We start from the raw sequence: 14,645 nt of genomic DNA, 5'->3' as shown, positions 1-14,645 counted from the left end.
ATGTGTCCAACCAGCCATGGCCCAGCATACCAGCTAGCTACCATGTCTCTAAACATACCTGGAGCTGGTCAAGAAGCTACCATGTCTCAAAACATACCTGGAGCTGGTCAAGAAGCTACCATGTCTCAAAACATACCTGGAGCTGGTCAAGAAGCTACCATGTCTCTAAACATACCTGGAGCTGGTCAAGAAGCTACCATGTCTCAAAACATACCTGGAGCTGTTCAAGAAGCTACCATGTCTCAAAACACACCTGGAGCTGGTCAAGAAGCTACCATGTCTCAAAACATACCTGGAGCTGGTCAAGAAGCTACCATGTCTCTAAACATACCTGGAGCTGGTCAAGAAGCTACCATGTCTCAAAACATACCTGGAGCTGGTCAAGAAGCTACCATGTCTAAACATACCTGGAGCTGGTCAAGAAGCTACCATGTCTCAAAACATACCTGGAGCTGGTCAAGAAGCTACCATGTCTCTAAACATACCTGGAGCTGGTCAAGAAGCTACCATGTCTCAATACATACCTGGAGCTGGTCAAGAACCTACCATGTCTCTAAACATACCTGGAGCTGGTCAAGAACCTACCATGTCTCTAAACATACCTGGAGCTGGTCAAGAAGCTACCATGTCTCAAAACATACCTGGAGCTGATCAAGAACCTACCATGTCTCTAAACATACCTGGAGCTGGTCAAGAAGCTACCATGTCTCAAAACATACCTGGAGCTGGTCAAGAAGCTACCATGTCTCTAAACATACCTGGAGCTGGTCAAGAAGCTACCATGTCTCTAAACATACCTGGAGCTGGTCAAGAAGCTACCATGTCTCTAAACATACCTGGAGCTGGTCAAGAAGCTACCATGTCTCTAAACATACCTGGAGCTGGTCAAGAAGCTACCATGTCTCAAAACATACCTGGAGCTGGTCAAGAAGCTACCATGTCTCTAAACATACCTGGAGCTGGTCAAGAAGGATTTTCAAACAGTGTTCTAGAATGATCAAAATCCAGGCTGCATCACATCCTGCCGTGATTGGGAGTCCCACAGGGTGGCGCACAATTGACCCAGCATCGTCCAGGTTTGGCCGGGGTAGGCCGTCATTGTTAATAATATTTTGTTCTTTACTGACTTGCCTAGTTAAATAAAGGTTAAATAAAATGTTGAAAAATGATTTTCAAGCAGTGTTGTAGAATCATCTCACCAGCAGGTGGCAGCCTTGTTCCAGTTTTCAAACCTCCACTCCATGACCTCTGTGGACAGGACAGGTTTCAATTGATTGATTGGTTGATAAATATATTTCTAATTAGTCTCCATCATCTGTGTTTTAGATCTATTATCCATATCATTGATAATTAGCATATTTGCATTCAGTTATGCTAAACCAGCAGACTAAAAACAGATTGTCAGAATTTTCATCCCTCTTTTATCCACACTTGAACCAGGAAATGTTCCCCTTTTGTCCAAGTCCACAAACAATAAATACTATTATTTCTCATCAAAATGTCACTGGTTGAGCTGCTGTAAAAATAAATACCAAATGTTTCCCTGCATTCAGTGGAAGGCAACTGAAGGGGCGGCAGGTAGCCTAGTGGTTAGAGTGCTGGACTAGAAACCAAAAGCTGGCAAGATTGAATCTCTCAACTGACAGTGTAAAAATGTGTCATTCTGCTCCTGGACTAGGTGGTTAACCCACTGTTCCTAGGCCGTCATTGAAAATAAGAATTTGTTCTTAACTGACTTGCCTAGTTAAATAAAGGTTAAAATAAAAAGACACACCTGACGCTGAGGTAAGAGAGACAGGCTGACCTGACGCTGAGGTAAGAGAGACAGACTGACCTGACGCTGAGGTAAGAGAGACAGACTGACCTGACGCTGAGGTAAGAGAGAGAAACTGACCTGACGCTGAGGTAAGAGAGACAGACTGACCTGACGCTGAGGTAAGAGAGACAGACTGACCTGACGCTGAGGTAAGAGAGACAGACTGACCTGACGCTGAGGTAAGAGAGAGAAACTGACCTGACGCTGAGGTAAGAGAGACAGACTGACCTGACGCTGAGGTAAGAGAGAGAAACTGACGACGCTGAGAGAAGAGAGACAGACTGACCTGACGCTGAGGCAAGAGAGAGAGACTGACCTGACGCTGAGGTAAGAGAGAGAAACTGACCTGACGCTGAGAGAAGAGAGACAGACTGACCTGACGCTGAGGCAAGAGAGAGAGACTGACCTGACGCTGAGGCAAGAGAGAGAGACTGACCTGACGCTGAGGTAAGAGAGACAGACTGACCTGACGCTGAGGCAAGAGAGACAGACTGACCTGACGCTGAGGCAAGAGAGACAGACTGACCTGAGGCAAGAGAGACAGACTGACCTGACGCTGAGGTAAGAGAGACAGACTGACCTGACGCTGAGGCAAGAGAGACAGACTGACCTGACGCTGAGGCAAGAGAGAGAGACTGACCTGACGCTGAGGTAAGAGAGACAGACTGACCTGACGCTGAGGTAAGAGAGACAGACTGACCTGACGCTGAGGTAAGAGAGACAGACTGACCTGACGCTGAGGTAAGAGAGACAGACTGACCTGACGCTGAGGTAAGAGAGAAACTGACCTGACGCTGAGGTAAGAGAGAGAGACTGACCTGACGCTGAGAGAAGAGAGACAGGCTGACCAGACGCTGAGGTAAGAGAGACAGACTGACCTGACGCTGAGGTAAGAGAGACAGACTGACCTGACGCTGTAATGCAGCCCTAGGACAAGTGAACTAGAATGCAGCCCTAGGACAAGTGAACTGGAATACAGCCCTAGGACAAGTGAACTGTAATGCAGCCCTACGACAAGTAAACTGGAATGCACCCCTAGGACAAGTGACCTGGAATGGAGCCCTAGGACAAGTGACCTGGAATGCAGCCCTTGGACAAGTGACTATAAGACAGTGTGTTGCAGCAGGCAGGGAGAGGATACTATAAGACAGTGTGTTGCAGCAGGCAGGGAGAGGATACTATAAGACAGTGTGTTGCAGCAGGCAGGGAGAGGATACTATAAGACAGTGTGTTGCAGCAGGCAGGGAGAGGATACTATAAGACAGTGTGTTGCAGGGAGAGGATACTATAAGACAGTGTGTTACAGCAGGTAGGGAGAGGATACTATAAGACAGTGTGTTGCAGCAGGCAGGGAGAGGATACTATAAGACAGTGTGTTGCAGCAGGCAGGGAGAGGATACTATAAGACAGTGTGTTGCAGCAGGCAGGGAGAGGATACTATTAGACAGTGTGTTGCAGCAGGTAGGGAGAGGATACTATAAGACAGTGTGTTGCAGCAGGCAGGGAGAGGATACTATAAGACAGTGTGTTGCAGCAGGCAGGGAGAGGATACTATTAGACAGTGTGTTGCAGCAGGTAGGGAGAGGAAACTATAAGACAGTGTGTTGCAGCAGGCAGGGAGGGGATACTATAAGACAGTGTGTTGCAGCAGGCAGGGAGAGGATACTATAAGACAGTGTGTTGCAGCAGGCAGGGAGAGGATACTATAAGACAGTGTGTTGCAGCAGGCAGGGAGAGGATACTATTAGACAGTGTGTTGCAGCAGGCAGGGAGAGGATACTATAAGACAGTGTGTTGCAGCAGACAGGGAGGGGATACTAATAGACAGTGTGTTGCAGCAGGCAGGGAGAGGATACTATAAGACAGTGTGTTGCAGCAGGCAGGGAGAGGATACTATAAGACAGTGTGTTGCAGCAGGCAGGGAGAGGATACTATAAGACAGTGTGTTGCAGCAGGCAGGGAGAGGATACTATAAGACAGTGTGTTGCAGCAGGCAGGGAGAGGATACTATAAGACAGTGTGTTGCAGCAGGCAGGGAGAGGATACTATAAGACAGTGTGTTGCAGCAGGCAGGGAGAGGATACTATAAGACAGTGTGTTGCAGCAGGCAGGGAGAGGATACTATAAGACAGTGTGTTGCAGCAGGCAGGGAGAGGATACTATAAGACAGTGTGTTGCAGGGAGAGGATACTATAAGACAGTGTGTTGCAGGCAGGGAGAGGATACTAAAAAAAAGTAAAAGTCTGCATTAAACCCTTTGCAATACAGGAAAATAGCCTTACACTTGAGTAAATTACGAATAGCCCTGACATTAACTGAACAAAGAGATAGACACAAACTTCAAACAACGACCTTGTTATGCTAATATAACCTTTTCCTACGGATATGTAACTCTAAAGGATTTCCATCCCATTATTAACCTCTCCAACAATAAATAAATAAATATTGGTCATAACGTTACCAAAGTATTATTTCTCCCACAAGGGGGAGATATTGTGTAGACTTTACAATGAGCAGTTATTCACCTATCGTCCCCTCGCTCCACTTTCACTTTCAGATTCCCTCGAAGCATTTCAACCCCTGTTCTCACCTACGGTAGATAGCCACAGACGTCTTTTATCAACGTTTTTACTTCTGACACCAATGTAATGACCTGACTAGATCATAAAGGAAAAATTGTCCAGACAGAGGTTTGAGTTTACGAATGGACGGTTTATTAAACCAACTTTACACAGGCTACTGTTTGGCCGTAGCCCACGCCAAATAAATGACAGATAACCCACAAGCCAATCGTGACCTTCTCTTGTGAAGCCCAGACGTAAAGAGAGAGAACAAAGGCTGGACCTGGTCTTAACTTCCAATGCTCCACCCCCCTCCACTCCGCCAACCACCAGGATGCCCGGTATCAGAACATTCCAGGCATTCCCGTGATTGGCAGATAGCAGGTTGATTGACATGTCGGACCCCGCGAACACTGGGTACTGGTAGGTACAACACAACCATCTACTAGCCTAACACATAACACACAGCTGTCTGTGCGGGTCGCTACAATATTCAAAGTCTACATGAACAAATATAGCGATGTGCAGAATAAATTAGCAATTTCAATTGTCATTGATTGACATTTCCCCTCATCCCAAATCACATGTCATGTTTACATGAAGTTCGGCAGGATGTCATCCAGTATGTGGAAATGTGCTGAGTAGTGGTGAGGGGTGTGTGTTGAGAGAGCACTAGTTATTGGCTCCCTTCGTGCGAGAGAATTTGACCCTTTTTGAGGAAGGGAGGGGCTATACTCCGCGGTTTGACGTCACTGTATCGCGTCGCAGATAGATTGACATGATCCTGTAGTTCTACATGACTTCTGTCTTTAACGGGACAATATGGAGACTTATTCGGTCTGCGGGTTGTGGACACTTTTAATGTACATCATTAGTATATCATCAACATCAAGAGACACAGGCGGTAAGTACGTTTACTAGCTAGTGATAATGTGGATTTTGCAGTAACGTTACTTTCTAATACACAGGATCTGTAGAATGGAACCGGGTTGGGTCCCGGTTTCCCAAAATCATCAGATAGGATCCTATGGTTCTAACGATACACTGAGCCTTAATATGCTTCTTGTCGTGTACACAATCTGGGTGGGTATAATTTATAATGTAATGAAACAGCAGGGAGCAGGTCTCGAACCCTCGACCCCTTACGCTTCGAACACACCGACTGCGTTTTGCGTTTCGATACACCAGAAGTACATTCATTTCCAATGGAACGCTGCATTTGCCTTGCAGCATTGCGTTGCAGAGGCAGTTGCAGTGCGTTCTGTGTGGTGCATACGTTCGATAAATCGAACGTATGCATCAAATTGTATGAGTGGACTTGACAGAAAGTAGCTAAATATGAATGTAGATTTTTTTTTGCACACATATTCAGTAAAAATGTGGGATTACATAAAAACAGTTTGATTGCATAATTTCTTTACATTTTTTATTAATTTATTTGCCAAGTATATTATTTATTCGATGACATCCTCAAATTAATTGTGAGAGCCTATAATATAATTTCCCTCCAATGCAGTTTTGGAGCGAAATGCAATAATAAATAGTAAAGATAGGCAGAGTAGGCTCTTTCAACAATGAGACCAACGTTGAGGAAGGTGGTCTTGATCGCGCTGTTGGGCCGGGACCAGCCCCGCCGAAAGCGCAGGTCTGTGTGGGTCCAGAGATGGTTAAAGTCCCGAAAGCAGGCAGGGGAGTTCCACCGTCTAATTCAAGAGCTTCGACTGTTTTGAGAGGAATTCCGAAGTTACTTTCGTCTGGACCGAAGCCAGTTCGATCACCTGCTCCAGATGGTTGGAGCCAGGATCGCCCGGATGGATACCAACTACCGGGAGTCCATCAGTCCAGTTGAACGCCTGGCGATTTGTCTCCGGTAAGCTACATTCTAGTACATTTTTAAAGCCTTTGATACCATAATTGATTGATATTTGATACATTGTTTTTATGTGCAACCTAGCTAGCTAAAGGGCTCTAGTTAATAGTCCCTATTTGACATCAGATGTACTTTTACAGAATGTTCATTGGGACTATAACTTTTCCCAAAGTTGGTTTATAATCCTTTTTTAATTATGCAATGTTACCAAATGAAAAGAAAGGTGCCTTCTGCCCTGATGAAGGTAGGCTAGTCTTCTCCAGGACCCATTGTTGTTCAAAACAGTTACAGTCATTCATTACATTGTTATTGGACTCACATACACTCTTAGAGAAAAAGGTTCCAAAAGTGTCCCTTCTGCTTTCCCCATAGGATAACCATTTTTGGTTCCAGGTATAATATATGGAACCCAATAGGGTTCTACTTGGAACCAAAAGGGGTACTACCTGGAACCTGAAAGGGATCTCCTATGGGGACAGCCAGAGAACCCTTTTAAGTAGATAGTACCATTCTTTCTAAGAGTAGAGTTGGCCTGGACTACAGTTTATTGATATAGTCATAGACTGAATTGTACAGTTTCAAGGCATTGTTAATGATGGTTGATGAGTATTACAATATAATTAGTATAGCATAATAAACAGTAATGAGGTAGCTATATGAGTAGATATAATATGTGGGTGGAATTCAAGTTATACACAATATTTATCATTATATTTTAGATTCTTGGCGACAGGGGACTCCTACAGGACCATAGGATTCAGCTTCCGAGTTGGACGGTCCACGGTGGCAGGCATTGTCCCCGCTGTGGCACAAGCCATTTGGGACTGTCTGATTGGTGAATACATGCCTGTCCCCAAGGAGGAAGACTGGAGGGCCATCGCTGCCGAGTTCCTGGAGAGGTGGAATTTCCCCAACTGTCTTGGCTCCATTGACGGGAAACATGTAGTAATCCAGGCTCCACCGTGCTCAGGTTCGCAATTCTACAACTACAAGGGTACATATTCAGTTGTACTCTTGGCTGTAGTAGATGCCACCTACTGTTTCCGTGTTGTCGATGTTGGTGCTTACGGCAAGGGAAGTGATGGCGGGACCCTCCGGGACTCTGCCTTTGGCCAAGCACTTCAGGATGGCACCCTGGATATTCCACCACCTGCATCACTCCCTGGAGCTGAAGACCTGGGACCTGTTCCCCACATCTTCGTCGGCGATGAGGCCTTCCCTTTAAGACCCAACCTCATGAGGCCCTACGCTGGACGCCAGCTGCCATTGCCAAAGCCTGTAAGGATCTTTAACAAACGACTGTCCAGGGCAAGGTTAGTTGTTGAATGCGCCTTTGGGATTCTGGCAGCCCGATGGAGAATGTATCGGAGAGTGCTTGGTCTCAGCCCCTCAAATGTCGATGCCTGCGTGAAGACCACATGTGTTCTCTATAACTACCTGCGGAGGTCATTCCAGGAGCCGCTCCGGATGGAGATGGGCACACCAAATGGTCACCTTCCTGATGTCACCAGGGCAGGTGCCAACAACGCCCCCAGACAGGCACTCCAGGTGAGGGAGAAGCTGACCACCTACTTCTCATTGCCAGCAGGTGAAGTCCCATGGCAGTATGCCGTGGAGTGAAATGGCTCTTTTAAGAGCCCCATAACACAAAAGGTTATTTTAAGAACCATCCACCGTTGTCCATAAAATTGCATTTTTTCCCCAGATTACTTTATGTATCATTGTCTCTCTTCATTTGGAAGCTATATTTAAGTGACATTTGGGAGTAAAGACCACACCTTAATAACCCCTTCCCTCTCCCATTAACGTCAGTATTATACACACCTGGCATGGTACATCAGGTGAGCGGGAGCACTAATTAAGGTTATACGACATACAGTTAGTATGATAACAAAGGGAAAGGGTAACCTAGGGTCCATACAAATAGTACAGTTTACCACCATGCTCACTGGCCTGACAAAATACAGAATGTTTTTACTTTCATCTTGTCTTAGATCTGCAAAGGTGTAGGGAAGAAATAAACAGATTAAGTCTAAATTAGATATTAATAAACAACTGAAACAACTGACTATGAAAACATTATAATTTAATAAGTATTCAAGTACAGGAAAGAACATGACAGGTATGTGTGTTGTAAAAATGTTTTAAAAAATTGAACTATTGAAAGAGGTGTGTATGTGCGTGTAAAAAATAAATAAAATGAATGTATAGCCTGTAATCTGTATAAGAACAACAAGAGCATGTATTTTTGGCACAACTGCAGACCGATACAGGGACGACTCATAAAGCGTAGACGTAGTAGGGGAACTTCAGACATGGCCATAAAGAGAGAGAGGGCAGGGCACTGCAGATCTGAGGTATGAAGAGGTGTGTGTGTGTGTCTCTGTCTCTGAAAAAAAGGAAATAATATGTAGCCATAACACAGCTAAACAACCAAATGGCACCTGGACGTCATGGACCAGTCGATGGAACATAACTTCACAAAAAGTTTCAACACCCTGGTTTTCAAGTGGTTTTAAGGTGGTCCCAGATCCAGAGGTGCTTCCTCCATTTCATCATCTTCCATGGCTGCACCGGTGGTGGTCATACTTGTGGATGATGTTGTAGAGGGTCTCACTACACCGGTGGAGGTGATGGTCGCACTTGCAGGTGACGTTGAGGGTCTTGATGCACCGGTGGCGACAACACTTGTGGATGGCGTATGGGGTCTGGCTTTAAAATTGCCACTCGTTGCCCTAGGCACAATAAATGGATCCAGAAAAGAAAGAATGTGGCAGAAGCGCTAAGGCTGCTGGCCTGAAGCTGCTGACCCAGACCTCTTCTTCTCTTTCTCTGCCCTTCTCTCTCTCTGATACCTGTCCCTGAGTCCTCTCCACTTCCTCCTACAGTCTTCTTCTACATAGACATGAACATGATAAGCCAAACCATTACCTAGCATAACTATAGTTATTAGATAGCTATCATGGACATGTCACCTACTGTACACATAGACACACACGGTTATTTGACCAAATTATCAGGGGTACAGTAGTATCTACCATTTCCATGACTATTTATCTAGCGTTCACACTCTTTCAAACATGAAAATTTGGTAAAGTTATCAAGGGTAGTAACTAGCATAATTTATTTGACTATTTCTTTCACACACACCTCATTGGCTAGGTTAGCAAGCTAGGTTAGCTAGCTAGCTAACGCTAACTAGCCACATCTAGCACAAGCTCACTACTAAACTGACCTGGCAATCCTACTATCGTTGACACTTGTATCCAAGCAGCATTTTGTTGTGTTTATGTCCCTGTAGCTGTCAGCAGTTGTGTCAAAAAGACACGGTTTTGAAGATACTGCGAAAATGATTCTCTCCTCCATGTGTCCAACAGCATGCGACCATTTGCAAAAGGTACCTGTATCAGTATAGTTGTCTAGCTGCGCAAAATGTTATGCAGCAGTGATGCAATGACACAGTCGGTGTGTTCGAAGCGTTAGCCCTAGGTCCGGCGCGATAGCGATTGTGCCGCAAAAGCATGTTCGTGCGGCAGCGTCGATTTCCGGGCTTATAAACCCAGGGTCGTTACAATAATTTAAAAGAGAGAAAGAAAAAAAGAGTAGCCTTTGTTATTGTTTAACAGCTGATTTCCGCTTTAAAGAAATGTCTGCAGGTAACTGTTCAGGAGAACTATTAAAGGCCCAGTTCAGTCAAAAATGTGTTTTTACCCCCTGTGTTCTCTTTTCCACACTGAGGTTGGAATAATGCTGTGAAATTGTGATAATGATGATTATGTCATTGTAGTGTTGGAGCGGTTTGAAAAGACCACATGACATTTCAGCCTGTTTTGGTGGGGTGGAGTTTTGTCTTTCCATGGTGACATCACCATGAGGTAAATTACTTAATAGACCAATAAGAAAGAGTTCCAAACCTCTCTGCCAATAACAGCTCGTTTTCAGTTTCCCCTCCCCACTCAGACCACTCCCAGACAGTCCAAGATAAATTATTGCTTGAGAAAAGTCTCTTTGCTAAGATTCTATTTGTGTTTCTTTTGGACCATTTTAATTGAAAACAATCACAATAACGTACTTAATAGTTACCCAGAAGTGATTTGATATTGAGATAAAAACGTCTGCATTGGACCTTTTAAAAGTGTCTCCTGAGGTAGCCTAGCATCATGTGAAAGCTCTCACTAAAGCAGTCCTTCTCAAATAGTGGGCCGCGTCCCCAGAGGGGGCTCGGAGCGATGCCAGGGAGTAGGAGTTTTTGCCGCAGGGAGTAGTTTTTTTTTGCACCAAACAAGAGCACACAGCACAGAGCAGGAGATATGAAGTGCAGATAACAAACCCTTAAGAGACACCATGGAAAAATATTTAACAGGGATGAAAAGAAAGGTGGAGAGAGACGGAGATAATGAGACAAAGTCTCCCGAAAGCTAAGACGAGGAAATATGACGACGTGTATGTAGCGCTTGGCTTCACTGTGACTACGGTGGGAGACGAGGAAAGACCGGTATGTTTACTGTGTCTAAACATGTTGGCAGCGGACAGCATGAAGCCAAATAAATGAAGGCGTCACTTAAAGACATTACACCCCAGTCACGCTGATAAGCCGCTTGAGTTTTTTCAGCGAAAACGTGCCGAATATTGCCAACAATCGTCCCGCTTTGTGAATGCTACTTCAGTAAACCAGCGAGCACTGCTGGCATCACATAAGGTGGCGTACCAAGTTGCTCAGTGCAACAAAAAAAACACTCCATAGCAGAGGAGCTGATACTGCCTGCAGCATTAGACATGACCCCACTACATAACAGAGGAGATGATACTACCTGCAGCATTAGACATGACCCCACTACATAACAGAGGAGATGATACTGCAGCATTAGACATGACCCCACTCCATAACAGAGGAGATGATACTACCTGCAGCATTAGACATGACCCCACTACATAACAGAGGAGCTGATACTACCTGCAGCATTAGACATGACCCCACTACATAACAGAGGAGCTGATACTACCTGCAGCATTAGACATGACCCCACTCCATAACAGAGGAGATGATACTACCTGCAGCATTAGACATGACCCCACTCCATAACAGAGGAGCTGATACTACCTGCAGCATTAGACATGACCCCACTACATAACAGAGGAGCTGATACTGCAGCATTAGACATGACCCCACTACATAACAGAGGAGCTGATACTACCTGCAGCATTAGACATGACCCCACTCCATAACAGAGGAGCTGATACTACCTGCAGCATTAGACATGACCCCACTACATAACAGAGGAGCTGATACTGCAGCATTAGACATGACCCCACTACATAACAGAGGAGATGATACTGCAGCATTAGACATGACCCCACTACATAACAGAGGAGCTGATACTGCAGCATTAGACATGACCCCACTACATAACAGAGGAGCTGATACTGCAGCATTAGACATGACCCCACTACATAACAGAGGAGATGATACTGCAGCATTAGACATGACCCCACTACATAACAGAGGAGCTGATACTACCTGCAGCATTAGACATGACCCCACTACATAACAGAGGAGCTGATACTACCTGCAGCATTAGACATGACCCCACTACATAACAGAGGAGCTGATACTACCTGCAGCATTAGACATGACCCCACTACATAACAGAGGAGCTGATACTACCTGCAGCATTAGACATGACCCCACTCCATAACAGAGGAGATGATACTACCTGCAGCATTAGACATGACCCCACTCCATAACAGAGGAGCTGATACTACCTGCAGCATTAGACATGACCCCACTACATAACAGAGGAGCTGATACTGCAGCATTAGACATGACCCCACTACATAACAGAGGAGATGATACTGCAGCATTAGACATGACCCCACTACATAACAGAGGAGCTGATACTACCTGCAGCATTAGACATGACCCCACTACATAACAGAGGAGCTGATACTGCCTGCAGCATTAGACATGACCCCACTCCATAACAGAGGAGCTGATACTGCCTGCAGCATTAGACATGACCCCACTCCATAGCAGAGGAGCTGATACTGCCTGCAGCATTAGACATGACCCCACTCCATAGCAGAGGAGCTGATACTGCAGCATTAGACATGACCCCACTCCATAGCAGAGGAGCTGATACTACCTGCAGCATTAGACATGGCCTCACTCCATAGCAGAGGAGCTGATACTACCTGCAGCATTAGACATGACCCCACTCCATAACAGAGGAGATGATACTACCTGCAGCATTAGACATGACCCCACTACATAACAGAGGAGCTGATACTGCAGCATTAGACATGACCCCACTACATAACAGAGGAGCTGATACTGCCTGCAGCATTAGACATGACCCCACTACATAACAGAGGAGCTGATACTGCCTGCAGCATTAGACATGACCCCACTACATAACAGAGGAGCTGATACTGCCTGCAGCATTAGACATGACCCCACTACATAACAGAGGAGCTGATACTGCCTGCAGCATTAGACATGACCCCACTACATAACAGAGGAGCTGATACTACCTGCAGCATTAGACATGACCCCACTACATAACAGAGGAGCTGATACTGCCTGCAGCATTAGACATGGTCTCTGTCATGCTGGATGACGCTGCAAAAATAAAAACTATGACTTCCTCATTTAGATTTTTAAAAATCAGCACATTGTTTTATTCATTTTTGTTTTATAGGTCAAAGTGTTTCATATATTGTGCTCCTGAGTTAATGTTGCTGATCAATTTGAATGTATTATTATTTATTGATTATATTTAATTATATCTTTCAGTATCAAATGGTCAAAAAATGTTTACAGTTTAAATAAGGTTTGAATTTTATTTTAAATTTCAGGCAAATTGATGCACTTTAAGTCTTTTCTGTTACAGACTAAAAAACAATGTTAATAAAGTTATTCTTTGTTGTAAGTTGATCTATATTTTTTGTTTTTTTTGTTTTCTTTAATGTTAATAAGGATACAATGTTATGCAGAGGTGTACTTATAACAATTTTATAGACAAATTATACTATTTACAGTCGCGGCGGAGAGTTGGGGGGCGCGAAATGTGCCCATCTATGGTGTAACATAGTGGAGCATATAGCCCATCTATAGTGTATTATTGTACCATAGTGGAGCATATAGCCCATCTATAGTGTATTATTGTAACATAGTGGACCATATAGCCCATCTATAGTGTATTATTGTAACATAGTGGACCATATAGCCCATCTATAGTGTAACATAGTGGACCATATAGCCCATCTATAGTGTAACATAGTGGACCATATAGCCCATCTATAGTGTAACATAGTGGACCATATAGTCCATCTATAGTGTATTATTGTAACATAGTGGACCATATAGCCCATCTATAGTGTATTATTGTAACATAGTGGACCATATAGCCCATCTATAGTGTATTATTGTAACATAGTGGACCATATAGCCCATCTATAGTGTATTATTGTAACATAGTGGACCATATAGCCCATCTATAGTGTATTATTGTAACATAGTGGACCATATAGCCCATCTATAGTGTATTATTGTAACATAGTGGACCATATAGCCCATCTATAGTGTATTATTGTAACATAGTGGACCATATAGCCCATCTATAGTGTATTATTGTACCATAGTGGAGCATATAGCCCATCTATGGTGTAACATAGTGGACCATATAGCCCATCTATAGTGTATTATTGTAACATAGTGGAGCATATAGCCCATCTATAGTGTATTATTGTAACATAGTGGACCATATAGCCCATCTATAGTGTATAATTGTAACATAGTGGACCATATAGCCCATCTATACTGTATTATTGTAACATAGTGGACCATATAGCCCATCTATAGTGTATTATTGTAACATAGTGGAGCATATAGCCCATCTATAGTGTATTATTGTAACATAGTGGACCATATAGCCCATTTATAGTGTATTATTGTAACATAGTGGACCATATAGCCCATCTATAGTGTATTATTGTAACATAGTGGACCATATAGCCCATCTATAGTGTATTATTGTAACATAGTGGACCATATAGCCCATCTATAGTGTATTATTGTAACATAGTGGACCATGTAGCCTATCTATGGTGTAACATAGTGGACCATATAGCCCATCTATAGTGTATTATTGTAACATAGTGGACCATATAGCCCATCTATGGTGTAACATAGTGGACCATATAGCCCATCTATAGTGTATTATTGTAACATAGTGGACCATATAGCCCATCTATAGTGTATTATTGTAACAGTGGACCATATAGCCCATCTATGGTGTAACATAGTGGACCATATAGCCCATCTATGGTGTAACATAGTGGACCATATAGCCCATTTATAGTGTATTATTGTAACATAGTGGACCATATAGCCCATCTA

At 44.0% G+C, this 14,645-nt stretch overlaps 1 long non-coding RNA gene across 1 annotated transcript in view; it reads left to right on the top strand.

The window, feature by feature from the left end:
- Positions 1 to 5,117: 5,117 nt before the first annotated feature.
- The window catches only part of LOC139561207 (uncharacterized), a 32,504-nt gene continuing 22,976 nt past the window's right edge, over positions 5,118 to 14,645 (top strand). The window contains exon 1 of the long non-coding RNA XR_011672086.1: positions 5,118 to 5,281. This is a non-coding gene — a long non-coding RNA (uncharacterized lncRNA). The remainder of the gene's footprint in view (positions 5,282 to 14,645) is intronic.

Source organism: Salvelinus alpinus, chromosome 31 (genome assembly GCF_045679555.1).
Source record: "Salvelinus alpinus chromosome 31, SLU_Salpinus.1, whole genome shotgun sequence".
In the NCBI taxonomy this organism is placed as follows: domain Eukaryota; kingdom Metazoa; phylum Chordata; class Actinopteri; order Salmoniformes; family Salmonidae; genus Salvelinus; species Salvelinus alpinus.
The sequence above is the reverse complement of the archived record's forward strand: the minus strand, read 5'-3'. Positions and strand labels throughout refer to the sequence as shown.